Source organism: Clupea harengus, chromosome 5, assembly GCF_900700415.2.
Source record: "Clupea harengus chromosome 5, Ch_v2.0.2, whole genome shotgun sequence".
Taxonomy (NCBI): domain Eukaryota; kingdom Metazoa; phylum Chordata; class Actinopteri; order Clupeiformes; family Clupeidae; genus Clupea; species Clupea harengus.
The window spans coordinates 20,835,032-20,857,026 of NC_045156.1; the positions used below are offsets into that span (position 1 = coordinate 20,835,032).

General features: G+C 41.8%; 1 protein-coding gene across 5 annotated transcripts in view; it reads left to right on the plus strand.

Moving 5' to 3' along the window:
• Positions 1-558: 558 nt before the first annotated feature.
• Positions 559-21,995, plus strand: part of raly (RALY heterogeneous nuclear ribonucleoprotein) — a 73,008-nt gene continuing 51,571 nt past the window's right edge. For 2 of the 5 annotated variants that reach the window (XM_031568042.2, XM_031568046.2), the window contains exons 1-2: positions 559-1,998; positions 5,780-5,858. The gene's annotated coding sequence lies outside the window, so the exon portion shown is untranslated. Of the gene's footprint in view, positions 1,999-5,779; positions 5,859-6,941; positions 7,017-21,995 lie in introns of all 5 variants that reach the window. The other 3 variants (XM_031568044.2, XM_031568045.2, XM_031568043.2) reach the window with 3 other exon arrangements.

Genomic DNA, 21,995 nt, shown 5'->3' on the forward strand with positions numbered 1-21,995 from the left:
ATGCAATCACTGCGTTCTGTGGAAAATGACATGGTTTATTCTGAAAACCTATTGCTGTTTGAGTCGGACTCTAAACTGTCCTGGGAATAGCCTTCTTTGCTTTGCCTGTCTTGCTTCTTTGTAGTCTCACTGGTAGAGTGCTACATCAGACCAGTATCCACCTTTCCCTTTAAGGCTGGTAAGGGATTCTTTACTTAGGGCAGCATTTATGCTATCAAAGGGCTTTATATTTTACTGGAGCTAGCTTCAGAGAGTGGAGATCGTTATTTGTAATAAAAAGTCAGTTCCTTATCCTATCAGTGGCTATGCACATGGCAAGCCTGAGAAATGGGCACATTTGCCAGGGCCACAGATAATAAGTGTGAAAAAAACATGGCAGTACATGGAATTCACATCTGTTTGCGTGGCATTGGGTGGTTAACTTTACTGTGGATGTGATTACATTCCCCTCATTTAATTACCCGTCTTAATTTAAGGGTTACATTCTGAACAACATAACCCTGCCCTGCCCTGCCCTTCCCCTCCCTTCAGGATTCTCTCCGTCACTCTTAATGGGATGTCTTTTTCAGGGTGATATACAGCTAACTGGATTCCGCTCATCGGGGAATCGCTGGGAGATACTGAGAGGTCTCAGGGGGCAATGCAAAGCTGGGAAGCTGGCACAGCTACCACTCAGACAGATGTGTGAAATCTTCAGTGCATTACTGATGCTTGAATTCTTTGACACACATGAAGACTTTATGTCTGTCCTCCTTCTTTCTCTGTCATTTCACTCATTCTCTATCTCAGTCTCGTGTACATATATTAACTTTTGGTCTCTCACATATTCATGCTTTCTTTCACTATCTCCCTTCCAATCCCCTCCCCCCACTTCTCTCTCTCTCTCTCTCTCTCTCTCTCTCTCGCCCGCGCTTGCTGTCTCTCTCTCTCTTTTACCTGACTCCTACTGTGCCTGTGTCTTATCAGAATAAAAGTGCTCTAGTAACAAGCACATTCACTCAGTCAGCCAGCGTGCCTCTCATCTTCTGCCACTGAAAAACCACGGGCAGTTGCCTCCTGGTGGCCAGGGGGTCACAGTAAATAGGTGATCTTATAAAGAGCCCTATGACTGGAATACTGTGGTGGTCCGATTGTAGAGACACATAAAACCATTTTATCTTCAGTTCTTCTACTGTGATTTGAAAATGTATAGAATGAGTGGTACATAATGATGTCAATGACAACTGAACAACAATGAAGCATGTCTCATAGGCAACCCTGACAGAGCGCATATTCCGCTATAAACACTACAATCTTCTCTTTATTCCATTTTTAGCCTAAAGCCATTTTGGCCTCTGCTGATTTAACAATATATGCCCATAAAATGTAAAAAAAAAAAAAAAATTGCTCTAATCCTGAGTGACAATTCTGAACAGTCTTGAAGTTGATCATTATGAGGCTGTCAGAATAACTGCCATAAAATTGTCCTTTGATTGTAATAAACCTTAAGCCTGTAACCTACCTGCCATGGCTATGGATTTAGTGCTAGGTACACAAGAAGTCTCTCTAATGAGTCCATTGTGACTTTGATGTGTTAAAAAGACAAATACTGATCACTAATAGTGATTTTAAACCTTGTACTATTGCTAAGGTGAAATTGGTAATGAGAAGGCAACAACGTTTGGACCTTAGAGGGCTTGTGAATAAACAAGGGGGGTTCTTCTTAAGGTTACATTGTTGAAAGCTACGAGGTTAAAATTAGGTTGATTCGGAATTTAAAACAAAAATAAACAAGGTCCCGACACTGACCGTAAATACTCAAGCTTTAATCAAATCACTGACTCCAGCTCCAGTCCTCCCCTTTCTGGCTGTAATGGTTTGCCCCAGCCCGACAGTACTTGAGTACTGGGCAGGGATATGCCTGTTCATGCGCTGCAGTTTCCGCCGTCTCTTGCGTTCTCCTTCTGTCGCTCTCTTGTTGCTCTTTCAACATTTTTAATCTCTCTCAGATTTTCCCTGGTGAGTAACTTTCCAACCTCTTAATCTTTTCTTCTTTGTATTTTTCTTCTTCTTTTTGTTTATGCCTCCCTCTTTTCTTTTCCCTTTTTCTGCATTTACGTGCCTCACTTCTAACACCGATTTTTAATACATTTTCACAATGACAAATGCTTGATAAGGTGTCTCTTCGTGAAGATTTTGTTGTGCATATTTTATTCTAGGCTTAATGTCAAATGCACACTAAAACACTCATAACCGACATACACAAACACATACCGCCAGGCTTCACAACGCTCGCGCGCCTGCAGACGAGCGCATAGCAATGCGGTTGAGAGAAGACTGCGTTTCCAGTAAGAGCCAATATTTTTTAAGATAACTTAAAAACACCGCGGCGTGACACAGCCACGCCACCCGATACCTTTTCAAAAATCGCAGCGATATCCACATATTTTTCTCTTTTGGTTTCTCTTTGGTTTTTCGGCATTTGTGGTATTTTGTTTAACGAAAAGATTGGAGCTTCATGAATGGTTCCCGACTTGTTAACTCATTTTGTTATGTTTGTCCGTTCTTCTTTTTCTTTTTCTTCTGAAAGAATGCCATATATTGAAAACGTACAGAGCGGAATTTTGCGCATGGAATGGAAAATGCGTCTGTTCTCGGGACTGCCTGTCTTTCTGGTTGCGCTTTGGACATTTCTTCTCATACGACGGAAAATACTTTACTTTTCCTCCGTTGAGAGATTTCAGAGCTTTGCGCGCATGTCAAGGGCTTCGACCTGATGGCATTAGCAACCCACCTATATGTAACGAGCGCTCCACAGCAAACACGTTTTTGCCATCTTCTCCCTTCTGTTTCTGTTTTGTTTTGTTGAAAAGATATGATGCTGATTCGGGATAAACACAAGTCGTCGGGGCTTTACTGAACCTGAACCATAAGTAATATAGACTACCCAGAGAATCTTACCTTTATGATACATTCGTTAATGGCCTTTTCCTAACCAAATACTGAAACGAAAGAATTATATTTGTCTATTTTGCCCCTTCATCTAAAGTACATTAGGGTGATGTGCCTTATCTGCAAGAATGTGACCTTCCTTAGAAATTTTAGTCTGATGAAATAGTTTGGACATTTTAGCTTCATTGTTTATTTGACTGCTCATCTGCATAAATTGATTGTACCCTTTGTTGACCACATGTGTGTTGCTACACTGATAAATAAAACTGGCATATGTGTGCAGTGGTGTTGGGATCATGACTATACGTACATGTTATATATTATTTTATAATGTTTCAAATGTTTATAAAACTTGGTTTGAGAACTCTGCTTTGCAGACAGCTGTGTCCATCCACAAAACAAAATATTGCATGCCAGCATACTCAGGATAAGGTGCATAACTAGAAGAGGCTTGGCCTGGGCTCTTACATAAATTGAGCTAGATAGGATCACAGAAATACCATATTCTGAAATATCCCAGTACTCATCATGGCGGTATGGTTTAACACAGATTTGTATGAGCTGCAGTCTGCGATGTTAAAATCCATCAGTGAAGACTGATAAACTACAAAGAAGTTATTTTATGAATTCAGGATTTGAGTTACAGAAAATGCTATGTGGTGTGGTCCACTTGGTCTGTTCTCAAGGGAAGACTGCCTGACCGGTGGCACTACTCTTAGTTTGATAATATAGATCAAAATAATATCCTCAGAACCATCTCAGATATTTAGCAGGGAATTATTTCCAAGCAGTGTTGGATCTGAGGCTGTGGTGGAAGCTGCTAGGGGTTCTGCTATGCTGTCTGATTGTGAGGATGTCTGGTTATAGCTGTCTCCATCTTTCATCAAAACATCACGTGTTATTTCCCCATAAATCTCATGTACACAAACATCCTCTTCTGGTGAGCTCCAGCTGAAAAATTCATCAGGTCATAAAGAGTTGATGTTGGACTGAACACTGCCTTGTGATCTGTAACACTAGAAATATCAGGAGGTGATAATTGTACATCTACAATTGTGTGTATTCAGATACTGTGTGAAATGATGCTGAGTGCATGAAGCTTGTCCCTTGGGTAACGTTTAGGTTGGTCTCTGATTTAATGTTTTTGCACTAGTCATTGCCTTCCCCCATAAACCTGCGAAGGATTGCAGATAGTGGATTGATTGTATCAACATCCATAGGCCTCACTGTTGTGTCTGTTGTACAGTCTCTTCTGATGTGCTTTAGACAACACAGGTTGTGCCCAGACGCAGTCTCTGTCAAGGTGCATGACTAGACTCTTGTGTTCTGCAGCCTGTTTGCAACACTGTCAGTGTCATTGTTTCAGGCATTAGCACTTCAAGGACAAATGTCAGAACTGATGGAACACATAGACCTGAGAAGCAGACTTACAAGAAAGTGCTTTGTCCATATTACTGTTACTTAGTGTCATTGCTGATGGGTGGGCATGGTATTTTTGAGACTAAACGAGACAGACTTATTTTTCATGGTCAAAGCCCTAAACATGTGTATACAGTCATTGAAACCTGGCTATTGGATATCACAACTGAAATGGAATAATGTTATATCATACAGTGACGTATTCACCATAGATCTGAGTGGTTTTAGAGGTGTCCTGCACAGATTCAGTTGACTTTAGCATATACCAAGTCATCCTTGCGTGTGGAGGCTTTCCTTCAAAGTCTCTACTGACCAACTCAGGTTGTAGGAATTGTTACAACATGAAAAATATGTAGATTTTTCTTCCCTTCTTTTTTTCTTTCTTTCTTTCTTCCTCTCCCTCTCTTCCTCCCTCTCTTTCCCTCCCCCTCTCTCTCCCCTCACCTGAAGCTCTGCTGGGAGTGATATATAGTGTGGTGTGTGCACAGTATATGTCTCACATGACACTCAGTCACGCAGATGCACTCAGCATGCAGGCACGGTGACGTGACACAGTGTAGCTGCAACTCTACTTTCATGTTCATCACGTCTTAATCCAGCTCCTGAAATTACCCAGGGTTCACCCCTGCTATGGCCCAGGGGCATTTCCAGAAGCAGCCAGTGAAAGTGAACGAATTACTCTCTAAGGTCCCACTCAGAAAAAAAAAAATTTCACCAGCCTGCCTGAGACCATATTGGAATAAAAAGTTGAAAGGGCCACAGTATGAACTTTTCGGTATGACTGAATAAAATTATAATATATTGAGTGTTCACCTAAGCTGATTAGACAAGGTAATGATTACATACTGCAGACGGTCCTATTTGTGTCCATGTAGTATTGTCAACGGGTTGGTCTTTTCAAACAGGTTTTGTTGTTTTGTTTGTATTTCTTGCCATGGCACATTGAACATTCTTTAGCACAGGTCTACTTTGCAAGAGTACTGTTGCGTGATAAAGGTGTTAGTCACTGAAACCGCTAGAGACTTATTTCTCATTGGTCAGATCAGCTGCATTGCCTGAGGCTAGCTTCCTCATTGCCATTGCAGAGCTGTAGGGCCTTTTTCTCCCTGTATCACTGTTTGATCCTCACCAGAGTACCTGCAGCTCTCATGTATGCATGGACTCAGCTGGAGCTGTGGGTTTCAAAACAAGACTGCTAACAATTAGCATTCATCACTATCTCACCGCTGTCAGTGTTCCATAAGAGTGCATCCTTTCCCTCAACATCTTGTATTTGGTGAAATGGCCTCTGATTAAGTCTGATCTCTAACTGTCCAGTGAGGGCAGTTAGGGCTTGCTTTGTGCTGTGTCGAGTGATCCCCTGCTAATGGAGCTAGGCGGATGGTAAGATCATGTCACATGTAGTTATTCACCTTCTCTTAAATTGCAGGATCCCTTGTACTCCTCAGGCTGTGAGCACTGGGACCAAGCACCAATTAACCCAAATCACCGCTGGTCAGAGTAGACAGGTAGGTGTAGTTTCGTTGCCACCCAGAGCACTGAACACAAACCATGAACGAGACGGGAAAAAAATTCCCTCTTTTTCTTTTTTTCTTTCTCCTCTCTTCTCAGTCTCTTTTTCTCACTCTCTCTTGCTCTCTGTGTAGCCCATTGGCCAGAGCCTTGTCATTTCTTCCATTCAGTCAAAAGTTGACAAATCTGTCAGAGACAACCAGCCAGCCAATCTGTTTTCTGTGGGCAGGCGGGGCTGGCAACAGTGCTGCCTGTGCATAAAGGGACCAGGGGGTAGCACAGTGTCTAGCAGTCTATTTTTAGGGGTGAATAATGAGTAATTTATAATACAAATTATTTGTGTTAATTCAATATATACTATAGGTATCAACAATTCTAAACTGTAAATATGAATACACACAGGTTCAAAAGCAAATATGGATATAATAAACAAAGATCATATAGATAAGTCCACCACACAGTGCACTTCATAAGACTTGAAAATAAAATGGTAACATCAAAACGGCTAAATGCCACTAATAATGGCATTCATCCGCTGACATGCTTGACTGAGTTTGTGTCTGTTTTTCTGAATTATGTCCTAACCAGTAGGGCTGGTTATTGGCACAGATGCCCCAGCTGGATTCGAATATGATTCACAAGCTAACTACTTGAAAACGGAAGGCCAAAGGATTACCTTTAAAATAAAATGAAACAGTAAATTAAGACTGGAAAACTGGGGGGGGGGGGTTTGATCCATAAACATTACAAACTATGTTTTTGTACACCCCTACTAACAAGTGTAGGATGACATGGTGTTCTGAGGACAATTCACTGAATTTTAAACTGACTGAAGCATACACTACCGTGCCTTCAGCTGTTGGTTTTCATACACATGGTGGGCAGATGCTAACCATGTTAAGAGAATAGTATGAATAGTCACAGACACATACGCATCAGGTATTGTGTTCTTGATGCCTGTTTCACTTCTTACTTCTGTGCAACCATTATATATACAGTACATAGCATTATTATATGTGCAGGTATGTATACACGGTATGGAATGGAATAGATGTCCCCCTCTGTCCCCCTTGCTTTAGGAAGAGAGCAGGGAAGACGGGGTAGAATAGCAGATCCAGTCCTGCACACAAGAAACCAGAACATTTCTTGAACAAGTGAGTTGAAGAATGACCCGTAATGTTCTGTTTTTTTTTAAGAAACTTTGCGTTACCTCCTCTTTCCGAAACTTGGTATGCAGTTAGTCCCTGGATCGCCCCTTCTACATACACAGGATTATATTTGCTGGAGCCTTAGAGGCATCCTCAACCAGTATGTCATTAAACAGTGTACATTCTGAATTTGCATGTTAGCTGCTTAAGTACATTTGGGTTTTCATTAAAGAATCCTGAGCCCTTCACCCTAATCCCTCCTAATTTGAACCCAGTTCACAACTCTGCTTCAGAACGCTCCTCTATAGCTACGCGTAGCTGTATAGTTGAATATTAAATATTTATCACACGCTTTAATCTCCCCGGGTGCATGGACTCAATCGACGGATGGAATGCCAGATCTTAAAAAATCAGCACAAAACCACAAACTCAAACATTCAGAGAACCGCCATCAGGAGAGCAAAAAGGCTGGAGAGGCTCTTGTTTGTCCCCCGACGTCTTCAAAGAGCTGTGTTTTCCCAGGGAATATTAGCAGAGCTTCTGTTAAACTGTGATGTTTCTAGTTTTTCAGGCAATAAGGTATCACAGGAGATAAAATAATGACACCTTGTTTCCGATCGTGCTGGTGGATGGCAGAGTTGAAAAAAAAGGAGCTTCACTCTCTGGCACTGATTTGTGTATCCACTGGCTCTAATAATTGTTAAGAGAGTAGGCAGTGTGAATTATAGATGCACCTCTGTGAAAATTTTATGAAAATGTTATTCATGCATTCAAATATGTCGAACATCCCAGATACATATTCCCACAGTCGAGAGAGTCAAGGGCCAAAAGGATAGCTTACTGCATGCAGAATTTTTGTTAAAATAGAAATGATGGAACTTTTGAAGGCTTTGAAATGATAACTGCTGTCATGATAATTCTGAAATGAATGGGCATTTACTAAATGTTTTCACAATTATTTGAGAAGCATTCTTTAGTCGGACAATGCTTTCTGTATGATGAAGTAGAGTTTCTTTTCATAGTGGTTTTAGATTTGGCTTCTCTGGGGTGAAGTACCACATGTCATCTTCTCACATAGTGGCCCTATGTCTCAGATTGCTAATTTGAAAGATAAAGCTTGAAGATACGAAGGAAGGCATCTGTTTGTCAGCCTACTAACAGTCTCTTCACACACTCAACCCCGGGTGTCACTAATGACCTCCAACCAACCCGGAGTGGTTGTACAGAAACAGATTAGTAGATACTGATTACAGATACTTTCCATTAGGGCTTGTTTTCTCTCCGGATAAATCTTGTCGTATCATCCATAAATAGACAGCCTGATACTTTTTAAAGACACGTATTTCTGTGTACACATAGTGTAAATTGATTCCTCGTACAGCACAGTTCATCTTGTTTTATGTTTTTGTCGTAGATCTGCCTCCCTCTGCACTTGGAAAGGTCGCAGTTTGTTTTATCGTGGATGGGGTTAGACTCAGACAAAAAGCTTTTTTTGTGCCTCACAATTTGCCCAGAGGTATTCTCTATCCATGAGATGCTGATGTTGTGTGACCTTTAGTGTGAGTTATAGTTTAATTTCATGACTTGGCTTCTACACAGAAGCAGTCCATGAAAAGAGGCCCAGTAACAAATTATTTTGCAATCAAATATTAATATTCTGCTATCTTCAGGGAATGTAGGGAAGCTCTAGAATGTGTAATAAAGAAAACAATTTCCTTGACTACCTGCTATGTTGCTGTGTAAAATAACTGTTCATTAGTTCATTAGAGAATATATTTGTCTGTGGGTATGAAACCTTTGTTTTTATCCTTAGCTTTGAAAATAGCCACTTGCAGAAACCCAAGGCCCGTGCCAGGGAGTGACAGTGTTTCTTTTTCTCCCAAGAGAGGTCTAAGCTAGATGACATTCTCCTTAAAATAACAGTACTTAGCTATGAATAAAGCCAATCTCAAAATGGCTGCAAAGCTTCTTTGTTTGGCATTACCTCTCTCGTTCACACAGTGGTGGTTAGGCCGATTTACATGGATCAGGTGTGAACCCACAATCGCATCTAAAATAATGCTTCTCTTGTACTCAGAGAAATCTGAGAATTGATCGTATTGGGTTAAGGACAGGATAATAGGAAATTTGGGGGGGGGGGGGGGGGTGATTGCATTTCATTACAGTGAGATGCAGTGCCGCCTGGATGTCGCGTTTGAAGGTCTGTTCTATTTTTATGCTGTGATATGAATGTGATCTTCAAAGATCCAGCTGATTAAGTTGTAATTAGGTTGCTATTAAGAATTGAACTCGGTCACTCCCTTATCCAACCTCACTCAGAGGGCGAAGGGAACACACTGTTCTTCAACTGTGTGCGATTGGTGCTGCAGAAAACTTTCTTTGCCGTGCTGGAGGTGAGGCTAAAGCCTGAATTAAACAGGCCCTCAAAACAGCGTTGCCAGTGTTGTAGTTTGGGTTTAGAAACACCAGCTGTTGCGTGTGTGTGAGTTTATTTATGCATGTATGTGTCTGTGTGTTTGCTTTTCATTTTTTTTGTTTGTGTTCCTCTGTGCATACATTTACAATATAATTTATAGTATCTTACTTTGAAAGATCCCTCTATTATGGGCTGTTTTTACGTATGGTGAGTCTTCTCTAATGTGTGCGGGAGTGTGAGGCTGGCTGGCTGGCTGGCTGGATGGCTGATAAGTAGGGCTTGCATGCGTGTCATGTTGCATAGCTGATGCAGGCGTGGCTGCTCGCGGCCCCACTGGGGGAGTTCTGTGCCACATTAATGATGGCCACCGTGCTGCTGGTACAGTGTCACTTCCCATAAGGGCTCAGACACCACGTGCTTCACACCCCTACTCTGCTTCTGCTGCAACTCCCTCCACAGCGTGACCCAGCCTGGCCTTGCACCACCTCCCCCTCCCTCCTCCAACACACACACACACACACAGACAGACACGCACACACACACGCACACACACACACACACACACAGTAGCAGCCTCAGTAGCTGCCAGTCCTGGAGAGCTACCCATCTGGGTAGTTGCTGTTGTATTCCCTCGCTCAGCTTATCCCTTGCTTACCCTGTTCAAGTCCATAGAAAAATTTGTGCTTAATTAGAATGTGTTACGGGCTAAAGGTCCAGTGTTGGGCGTTCCCACTGTACTTCACTCCCTCATCTGAACAATCTGAGCCCCCGATGCCCTGCTGTCCATCATGGCAGACACACAGTTAGGGTAAATAGAGGTATAGCTTACCACATTAATGAGGCACTTTTATTTCAGCAACCTTTCTAATCCTTTTGTAAATCTTGCATTCTGCTTTGCTGACATTTCTTTTTTGGTGGGCTGTTGAATTTGTTTATTTATTTTGCTGGCCTGTGTTGGTGGCTTATTCTGGAGCGCTATGAAAGGCTCCCTGTCTTGTCTCAATTAAAGGAAAAATCAATCTCCTTTTCGGCTATCGTTGCCCGAGCAGCATCCCATCATGCAATAGTGCGACCCATTGTGTAATTTTGTCTGAACCGATTTGATAAAGAAAGGAGTATTACATGCTTTTCCTGAGGATCAAATGAAAGCCTATTATTGGAGCTCCCAGGATAAGCCCCAGCTGAGCAGAAGCAGCCATCGCTGGCGCTAGTGGTCTGCTGGCCCAGTTTGGCAGGCTTTCACTCTGCCACACAGAGTATCCTCCAGCTCAAGCGTAGCCGCAACTCGGAGGAACAAAATGAAGCATGACTGATCCTCGAGTCATTTACAGTGCATTTACGCTGCGGCAGTGAAATCCTTAACTCACTGTACTGTACAAAAGCATGAAGATGTTCTACTTTTTGGGGGGTGGGGGGGGGGGGGGGGGGGGGGGGGTGGAAGGGGGTCTCTCTGCCAATGTCGGTGGTTTTTGCTTCAAAATGGATTTGGTTTGCGGTGTCTGTGTTTCTCTACTAGAGGTGCAGAAGGACATCCAGACAAAAGTGGTTTTCTGAGGCAGGAATCCACCACTAAACATGTAGATAGTGTGCGATAGTATGTTTGACAGTGGAACGGTCTTCAAAACTCAAAAGTTAAGGCCAGTTCATGGTTTTGGGATCGTGGTCCAGTGCACGGCTCACTGCAATTCAGCACATCAGATTCAGAGTGCTCCCATTGGTATTATGGTATTACGGCTCAGCCAACTAACAGGAAAAAACTTTATTTGAATTCTCAGCCATAAATCCCATCCGTACCATCACTGTCCTGATAGCTAATGTGCAATGATCTAACAGTATTGTGTTACCATTTTAGGTCATTGTCATGGCAGGTCTCATGTTGTTATATGACATAACAGCCTATGTATATATTTTTTAACCTTAAAACCAGAGGCATCCCTACAGCAGCAAAGTCAATGTTTATACATTGATTTCTGGTCCTGGTAAAATTTGTATTAGAATAATTAATGACTGATTTGTTCACCAATCATAACATAATCATTGGTAAAAGTGACATATCTATCCACTATCTAATAATACAAATAGCCCAAAGCCATCAGAAGAGAATGATTAAACTAGCAGTTACATATCTGTTGAAACTTAATTTACATGCTTAGTCTGCTTGAAGTAAATGTGATAATTTGATTTTAATTATAAAATAATTGCACAATTTAAGCTGTTCTAAGCCACTAATAAACAACACTACAGGCTCTATAGAAAACCATTAGCATTTCTAGCCAACACTTGTTTCACACCCAGTTTGTCCTGCATTCCACCTGTTCTGTATGAGGTTGCAGTTCTTGAAACCTGACCAGCTCCCAGCTGGAGAAACTTACAGTCCAATGTAGTCAATATTGATCGCTCTGACGTGACTGCTGTGTTTGCAAGCTGTCTTTCGCAGCTGTCAAATGAAAAAAAGCATAGCAGTTCAGCCTCAACAAAAACAATGGCTCTAATTTAGTATTGTTTTTTCCTTTGCCAGGACAATTGAACAAACAGTGCTGTCAAATCCTGCCATAAGAAAGCAAATAGTCAAGGATCAAGGCCATGTCCTGCAAAATAATCAAAAATCAAAATAATCAAACCAAGGTGGTCAAACCAAACTAGAAGGCGGCATTGAACCCCTCAGTTCTCAAACAAATGTTGTGAGACCTGGATGAGATGAATGATGACCTTTGGTTAGAAAATGCCTGTTTCCTTCCACTTTGGCACATGTTATAATGGTATATGTGTTTACGCTGGATGGCTATACATGTATCAACACACACAGAGAGACAGACAGACAGACAGACACACACACACACACACACACACACACACACACACACACACACACACACACACACACACACACACACACACACACACACACACAGGGCATAATGGAGTCCTTCCTTGCCCGAAACCACATAATCTGAGGGGCAAATCACCACATAATGGGGAAATAATGACTCAATTAACTTCCAATTGGCCTAAAAGCAGAGGAGCGGTGTTAGTGCACGGCTGTATGGGAAGTCATTCGGCGAGTGATGTCAAAGTCTTCCCAGCCCTCTTTCTCCATGTTGTCATCACTCACAAAAAAGGACCCAGGTCCCCAATTCACTCCCGCAACTCTCTTTCACACCTGATTTTAGCTGTAATTACGACAAGGTGAGAAAACGACCTGGGCCTGGATTCTGTTTGTTCAGTGAAAGGAAACTAAAGCGGGCCGGAACTGCATTGTGTTCGTACTTAATGAAGCCCCTCGGGGGTCTCCGAGAGACTCTCCGAGCAGCGGGGATAAGTTCTTATCTGGTGGGGAGATGCTGAAGACGTTTGAGGGCCCACATGGGGGGAAAAGCTTTAGGAGCCAGGGAGAGCTTTAGGAAATGAGACGAATGTCTGTCCACTTAACTGAGCAAATCTGATTCTGCCTGTGTATGAGTTTTCCTTCTTACTCCTCTTTTTTTTTCTTTTTGCATCATCAAAATTACTGGAGCACAATTCAATATCAATTTCAATAGTGCTGGATTTTCTTCATGGAAAACGGTTCCTGTGATCGATCGCAAGAAGGCGAAATTAATTTCAGCTGAGCGTCCCCAGTGGCAGAAGTGGTCTTGCCTTTGTCTAGTCCTTGCTCTGACCATCTGCTCAGCTATGAACGATTTTTTGTACACGCGGGCCGTGGCAGTAAACAGGTTGCCCAGTAACCCAGTATTTGCCTGAGTCTTCCAGTTAGAATTGACCCCGTACATAAATGTCTGACACTTGGCTTTAACAATGGAGCACTGAGGCCAGTGCAATCTTGTTAACCCAAGCTTCACTTCAGACTGCGTGTATCTGCAGTGAGGTGGTAATATCGATCTGCTGCGATATTGATCACTGATAATTCAATCATCTGGACACGCTATCCACTCGAGGATGCTTCCTGGAGAGCAGTGAAAGGAAAAAAGCTACTGATCTTTCATTAATAAGTTTAAACCTTTGCAATATTCAGAAGGTAGATTTTAAAGGCTGTGCTGTGCATCACCTGTGGCCAATTTAACCCAGTACAAGGGTTAAGATGGCATTAATTATTGCATAGATATTGATATATGGTAAGTCTCGGTTTATAATGAATGAATCACCAATTTGCCAGGCTGAAGCCATCATCAGACCACTAACATAGTCTGTATAAGGTGATATTGGTTTGTCTGTGAAAACAGAAATGAGAAAAAGAAAAGATTAATCTTGCAAATACATTTAATGTAGGTACATAGTAATTGTTTTGTAAGACTTTTGAAAAGTAATGACCAGAAATGCAGAATTCCCATGCTAGGATCTGAGTAAATAGGCTTTTGTATGATTTTAGGTAGGTGCAATGTACTTGTCCAAAGCCTACCTGTGTGTTATGAATTCCTACTGTAGTCTGGAATGTCCGCCTATCATGAAAAGACATTTAGAGAGGACCCAAGAATACTTAGAAATAATACATGTGAACAGACACAGCAGTGGTTACTCAAACCACTCTGTTTCATCAACAATTTACTACTGAATTCTGGTTTATAAGAGCTGAGGGTTGAATGTGTGTCAGCCTTTTGGGTGGGTACATGACAGCTTTTTTTTCATGTACCCACACTACACGGTCACTAAGTTGTCAGTGCAATTGCTACATTAATATTTGTGTCCATATGATAGGGACAGAAATATCCCAGTAATGAGCACCTCTTTGCCCTCCGCGTTGACCGACCTCATGTCTCGCCAGCAGCCAGAAGGGTTCAGTGGTCGGCCGGACAGTATGGTAATGAGCAGGGGGGCAAGACGCTCATTCCTCCCAGTGAGGCAGAAGCTGATGAGCGCAGGAAGTGACACAGAGGAAGTGGCTGTGCCAAACAGACGGCACATCCCAGTCAGCATCCGTCTCCCCTGGTTGCCTCCGTCTGCTGCCCTTTTACTGTGATCTACATCCTAGTAACCACTGAGTCATTACTAATACTACTACTACTGCTACTATTACCACCACTACTACTACCACTACTACTACTACTGCTGCTATAACCACCACTACTGCTAATACTACTACTACTGCTAGTTCTACTACCACTACTACTACTACTGTTAGTACTACTACCATTACTACTACTGCTGCTACTACTACCACTGCTAATACTGCTACTACTACTATCACAACTAATATTGCTACTACAATACTGCTACTACTACCACTACTACTACTACTACTGCTAGTACTACTACCACTACTACTACTGCTACTATTACCACTACTGCTAATACTACTACTACTGCTAGTTCTACTACCACTACTACTACTACTGTTATTACTACTACCATTACTACTACTGCTTGTACTACTACCACTACTGCTACTGCTACTATTACCACTACTGCTACTACTAGTACTACTACTGCTAGTACTACTACTACTACTACTACTATCACAACTAATAATGCTACTACAATACTGCTTCTACTACTAGTACTACTCTTACCACTATAATAATAATAATAATAATGCATATCTTGATTTATTCTAAATTCTAGAGAAAATCAGTAGTTCTTGTGCCATCCCTGACTAGTTTTAGCAGAGCTATCTGATTGTTGATGCAATCCAAAGCACACAAGCATATGTGTTCTCAGGGCATTTTATTTAATGACCATCTGAAGGTCGGGTGATAATCCTGCGTAATCTGGTTTTATAACAACACTCATGTCATGACTCATGACTAGGATGGGCTGCACGAATTATGGCAGATGTCAAGTGGAATAGAAGTCAAAAAAGCACTTAACAGCTTTACTTTATTCACCTGTCACTCCAAAGCTCCAAGTTGCTCTTCGACATTTCAAACTATTGTATTGAAAGACTCAACCAGACAGCAAAATAAGAGTTCTATATCGACAGCCATGAGTCTCTCTGGGGGCAAGCCGAATGTGTTGTGACGAGGAAACTGTAGTTCTGTGTAAAGCTATTATCACCCACTTATTTTTTATCAGGCATCATATTTTAACAGGTCTATGAAGAGTGAGTAATTCTCACTGTCTTGTTTCAAATACCATTTTATAATTTTATAATATCTGCAGTTTCTGTTTTTTGATGCAAAAAAGTACTCAAGAACCACATTTATCACATGGCATAAAGCATTCCATTTTATCATTGAAATCTTTCAAACAGGATAAGAAATTACATCACACCGTTTGAAGAAAATGCTCTCAGGCCTCAGTGCTGTCTCCTTAACACATCAAATAGTTCCTACAAAAGTGAGGGGAGGATAAATGAATTAATGTATTTTTAGAACATGAAGTCCTACTTACAAAAGAAAAGCGTATTGATATTTATAAAACAGTTTTCTTTATATCTAACCTGTGGCATCAACAACATTTGCTCAAGGGACCAATATCATGTTTTCTCTACACTGACTTCACATTCTGTTTTGTTGCAATAAAAGGAAAAAAATCAATCAATCATCAAATCCAATCCAATATTATATGATCCAAAATTATGATTTTTAATGAATTCATAGGACCAGTGTTAGTGTTATTGCCATAGGACCAGTGTTAGTGTTATTTGAACAAAATAAACAGTGCATTATACATTGGGCTGGTATATTGCACAATATATAGTATAATATTATTGCATACAGGTAGACCATTTGAAGCAACTAACACAATCAATTTTGAACCAACTATCTGAACTAATTTGTTTACTGAATTCAGTTGTAACACAGACACCCTCAGACGAGGCTTAAAGAGGACCTATTATGCTTTTCCGTTTTCCCCCCTTTTTTCTGGCTTAAAGACACAGGAGCTTTAACAGAACGTTTCAGACAGAGGGTGAATAGAGATGAATAGTATGAGAAAAATGTTTCTTCAACATCAAAGCATGTAAATGTATTCTAATAGACCCCAAAAATAAAATGATGCACATTGAAAATGAGTTTAATAGGCCCTCTTTAAAGTAATTGGTCAGAGGCCTGTGTCATGGTGTCCTTTGTAAAGGTTTGTCTTTTCTAACATAGCCTCCCCTTCAGTTGTCAGCCAGTCTGTCTTCACCCAAACACTGTGCACTATTCATGTCCCTTGAATGCAGTAACGCAGAAGAAGCCATAATCACTGGCTACATATTAGTGCCACTGACTCCTGCACCTGTTTGTGTGCGTGGGTGTTTGTGCGTGTGGTACAGGGTCATCTTCACACTTCCTGCTGTGGTGCGGGAAGAACAGCTGTCAGCTAAATTTGTTGTTCTTAATCAATAGCAGGAAATTGCCCACCTGTCATCAGATCATTTCTCTTTTTTTTTTTTGCTGGTCCTTCAGCGTCCCTCAGTCCTCTCTATTTCCTCAGAATGTCAGTGCATTCCGAGGAGCCAACAGCCCTCAGAAAGGTCTTGAGGCCTCCCCTGGCTACCTTTGTCTTCAGCTCTCTGATGCCACAGACATACTGATATCATTGCACCTGTCAAAACAAACAAATGGAACCGTGTTGCCCTGTCAGCAAGGTATGCATGGACTTTGTGCGACAATAGTGAAATGAAGAACAAAGAGGTCAGTGAAGTGAAATGTACACAGGGAAAGCGAGATAGATGGATAAAAGAGAGAGAGAGAGATAGATGTGTAGCAACGTAAATTATTTGTGGCAGGTGATTTACTTTATTGTTTCCTGGTCAAGGGGTGTCTCACGTACACTGTGACATTGGAACACTCTGCCAAACTCCATTTTGCAATTTTGTTCTCATTGACTTCTTTCAGCACACAGGCAACCCAAGGGAGGAGTGATTGTAGCAATTGAAAATACTCCAGTGTATGCTCTACATAATGACCAGGTGGCTTTTCCTAGTTCTCATAAGTCTTTTCTGAGGATAGGCATGACAGAACCTGCCTGCTGATCAATACCAGCCTCTTGTCATCATGTGAAAGTGTACATGAGAAAAAAAATGACATCTGGCCAATTAACAGCTGCTTTCCACCTCTGATTCACTATATTCACATGAGGACTGAATACAGTTACACTGCAGTATGAACTCACATAATATTAATACCTCAAGAGGCTTTAGAATTGCAATTCACTCCAGGTCTTGTGTATATCAGTGCACAGCCAGTGCTTGTCTTTACTGAGTTACCATGAGGCTGCAGGAGCCTATGCTCGCATGCTTGCAGAACACCATCTCCTCCTTAAATTGGAGCCATGCGGACACACCCCACAACCTGTGGATGATGTTTGACCACCAAGGCACTCCAGCAGTAAGGTTGGTTGGGCTGTTGGCGTAAATCACTGTCAGAGGAGTAGTTCATTTATTTTTCAATGGCTCATAAGTGGTGATTAGGTTGCATATTTAGATGTATGCTAAATGGGTCAGGCATGTCTAGACATAGAGTTAGTTGAGTTCAGTGTAAGCATTATGATATATGTGGCAATGTATACATTGCAATGCCAGTACCACAGGTATGCAACAAGTTGATTATTTATATCTGTGTTTTTATTTGTTGGAGTAATACTTTTTTATATTTTAACATTTTATTATTAAATTATTTCATTTCATATCATTTTTTTTTTTTTTTTACTATTCAGATCGACAGCAGATGTGGCTAGAACTTACGACAGAAAATCAAAACATTTAACCCCTGTCATTTATTGCGTGTGGTAGCTTCACTATTTGGCATTAGCGTTGCAATATGAAAGTTTTCTCATGCTATGTAGCCCAAACACCTGGCCTAAGTGAACATGAAAGTAGGGGTTCGGGGAGATCAGGTACAGACACAGTATGTCCGCATAAAGAGAGCAGGTGTGAGGGTCTGGGTCCTTGGATTCCCAGCCTTCTGTGCTGGTTGTCTGCAGGGAACTGATGGAAAGGCAACCTGACATGTTGACTCTGAGGCAAAATGACGTTGAGGACGCGCTGCTCTGTGGCTGTGACCTTTTAATGGCTGCGCGGGGCACTCCAGTGATTGGGAATATTCAGCAACAATTAGTATCACATCAGCATGAAGCGAACGGTGGGGAACGGAGCCGGCAAAGCAATTACAGATGCAGAGAAATGTCAGGGGCCCATAGGCCAGGTGGCGCCATGGCAACAACCTGGAGTGTATTGAGGGAGGGAGAAAGAAAAGCGTGCGTGAGAGAGAGCTCGTCTCAGCAGTGCAACACCACAGCACAGTCATCAAATTAGTTTAGTGCTGCAGATTACAGTGCTCAATTCATGTTTAGATAATAAGCAGATTTATGCACAGATATTCTTATGTACAGGTGACTGAAGAAGAAAAAGCATATTCAGCATTGTCAGGATATCATCTTCAGGAAGCGTAACAAATTCAGTCACATTCAACTCCATCATTATTCTATTTCTCAGGTGGACTTTAGTGAGGTAATATGAAGACTATTAATAAGTTATTATGTGACTGATGCCTTAACCAAAGTGGAGTGCTGGAGGAAAATTGCCTACTGCCTTAATTTGTAGGTTGTAATGTGTCTGAATAAAACTGCCCTACAGTACAAATGCACAGAAAAGATAATAAAATGTTCTCAAATAAATAATGGTTAAAAATGTGCAGTGTACATTAGGACTCTCTAGAACTCAGGCTAGGATACTGTACTCCTTCTTCAGAAAGTCTGCATCTCTCGTCTCAAAATGGTTGTTGGAGAATGCCAGGGCTCTGGAGAACTTTGCTGTGCTTCCCTACTGTTTATCAACTGTTGTCTTTACTCAACAAATAAACAACATATATGAATTCAATATGAGCCCATTACCACAAGACAAAAGATGATAACAAAATAAAATGTATCCAGAAAAATGTGTCGTAATGGATTTATGTTGTCCTGTTGGAACATCCAACCACGACCAAGTTTTAGCTTCTTGTCAGAGTAGGGACAGATTTTGGTCTAAAAGCACCTGGTACTTCCTGGAATTCACAATGCTATCTATGCGAACAATACTGCCAGGGTATTTGGAGGAGAGCTTCACAGGTCCTCCACCATATTTAACACTTGCAATTAGGGGCTTTTTTCAAAGAGCTTAATATTTGTCTCGTCTGACGACAGCACCCTCTCCCTTTTCCAGTGGCATCTGGCAAACAAAAAGATACGAAAGGCCTCTCTCTGGCATACCTTTTGGCATGGAGGTGTCGTCTTACGGTGGATTTGGAGACACGGTGACCCCAGGATGCAACCAAACTCTGATTTTTTTACTTCTCTGACCATCCTTCTCACTGTGGCTGCTGACAAAATAACCTAGCGTCTTCCGACCTTCCCACATCAGCCAGCATTCTCCAATTTTTTCCCCATTTGCCAGTACTGCTTGTAAGTGCCTAGTGTCCACTTTTCTGCCCGTCTTGCACAAAAGAAAGACATAAAGATCTAAAACACTATGATGTTCAGAGACCTTGGTACCCAAAGCTCCCCAGCTCCTCCTCCTCCTCTTCTCGCATTCCCTCAGATGAAGGAGGCAAGCAACATTTAAACCCTGGCTTCTCCTGGCCAAGTCTTAGGAGCTCAGCATAAAAGCAGACAGGTAACAAGCAAAAAGGGGGAAAGATCATGAAAAGAAATAACAGAACACCTCTGCATTCACAAAACAGACGAGGGATACATCGGATTGAAGTTACAACTGTCTTCCAAAAATACATAAAAACAACCCTTGTCTAATGAGAACAGATTCTGATGCCTGTCAGTGTCTGCTCACTGTCCCAGAAACCCTGTTTGCATCTATTAGATAAAAAAAAACATACATACCAAATAAACAAATTCAAGATTTAAATATTGTATCTGCGTGCCATTGCATTGGGGATGAATTGGCTGTAGAGTATTGGCATGCGAACAAATCAAATCAAAGAGTGGTTTCTGTAATGGAGAGGCGACACACAAAATCATATATCAAGCTTGTAGGCATTGCAAACTTTGAATGCATTTCCCACATACTGGTTACAGCCACAGACCTCTCCATGTCAGTGCCTATGATGGCCAGGTAGACAAACAGGAAATGAGGTCACAGGCTGCTGACAGACAGCAAGATGAGACCATCAGGCAGACGAGATGAGCAGACAGACAGATGGGTCGTCAGGCTAGCTGCGATGGAGATAGCAGGGCAGGGAAGCAGACAGACAGACAGACAGGCCAGAGAAGCAGACAGATAAACAGAGGGGGGGAGACATGGAAGACTTTGCTGCAGCTGCCCTAAAAACCACACTGGCACTGCAACCATGTTTTTGGGCTGGTAAACACATTTCTGTCTGAATGATCTCATTGGCCACATCTCAGCTGACCCTTCTTTTTCACCCGGGATGAATGCGTGTGGAGACTGCGCCATGATATGAGCAGACCAAATCGAGTAGATTACAGCAGCAGTTACAGCAGTTTTTTTTTTACAGGGTCCTTCAAGAAGGGTCAAAGCACATCATTTTGTCAGTGGGCTAATGCCAGTGGTGCCGCTACCCGAGTGTGATTAAGCAGGAGAGATTTTCTTTAGGAAGGTAATTTGTAAGAGTGGAGCCTCTGCTCTTCCTGTGGATACCCTCCACTCAGTCTCAGTGTGTTATATGCCATGGTTTATTCATATGCATTCCCACAGCACTGGAAGAGGCCCGTTTTCTGAATGTTTGCTCATTCTTTAGCTCTTAATAGCTAATTGTAAATACATTTATGCAGGAGTTTAGATGTGACATAACTGACCATTAGTGTAAAGACGCAGACCGCAATTCTAATCCAAACATTCTTTTTGTCAAATTGCTCCTTACAGTTCTTTTGCTGTCCATTCGATGCGTGCGCTCACAAAAATGCAGCGGTTCGTATAAAGTCCTGGATCTATAAACGGGAAACAAACATAGTGGCTCAGACTACAAACAATTTCAGCCAATCAACACGGTGCTTCAGGAGCACAGAAAGGAAGGGTGTCATTTGATTGACTGTTGAGCTCAAACATCAACAGCATTTTGCCAGAATCGTAGACTCGTAATCGTAGTCCTGGTTTGGGTCCATTCTGTTGGTATGTCCATCCATGTTGAGTCTTATGTGTGTCTATGTGTGTGTGTGACAGTGTGAATGAGAGTGAGAATGCATGCCTAGACAGTTGTTTTTGTTATTAAGACACTTAGGAACTGGATGGAACCATGTCCGTTCTGTTTGGAATGTTTTTTATTGAATGTTTGTGGAATAAATATGTAAATCAATACTGATGGCCTGTCTGAGAGGAAACAGATAGACAATAAAGTGTAGATAGAAGGAGAGGAAGATGGAGTCAAAGTTCTCTCTTATGTGTTTGTATTCAGTGTGGAAGTGAGCAGTAAGCTCTCCAGGAACGCACACACAAACACACACACTTGTTCGCGCGCGTGTTTAATCGAGGTATGCAATGCATGTTTGCCATGTGGATCAGGCTGGCTTAGCAGATCGGAGGGCCGGAGAGAGCTGACCTTCACTGTCAGCTGAACACTGCATACACACACGCCATTCCAAGTTCCATACATACACACACCACACACACAGACACACACACACTCACACACACACACACACACACACACACACACACACACACACACACACACACACATACACATACACATACACAT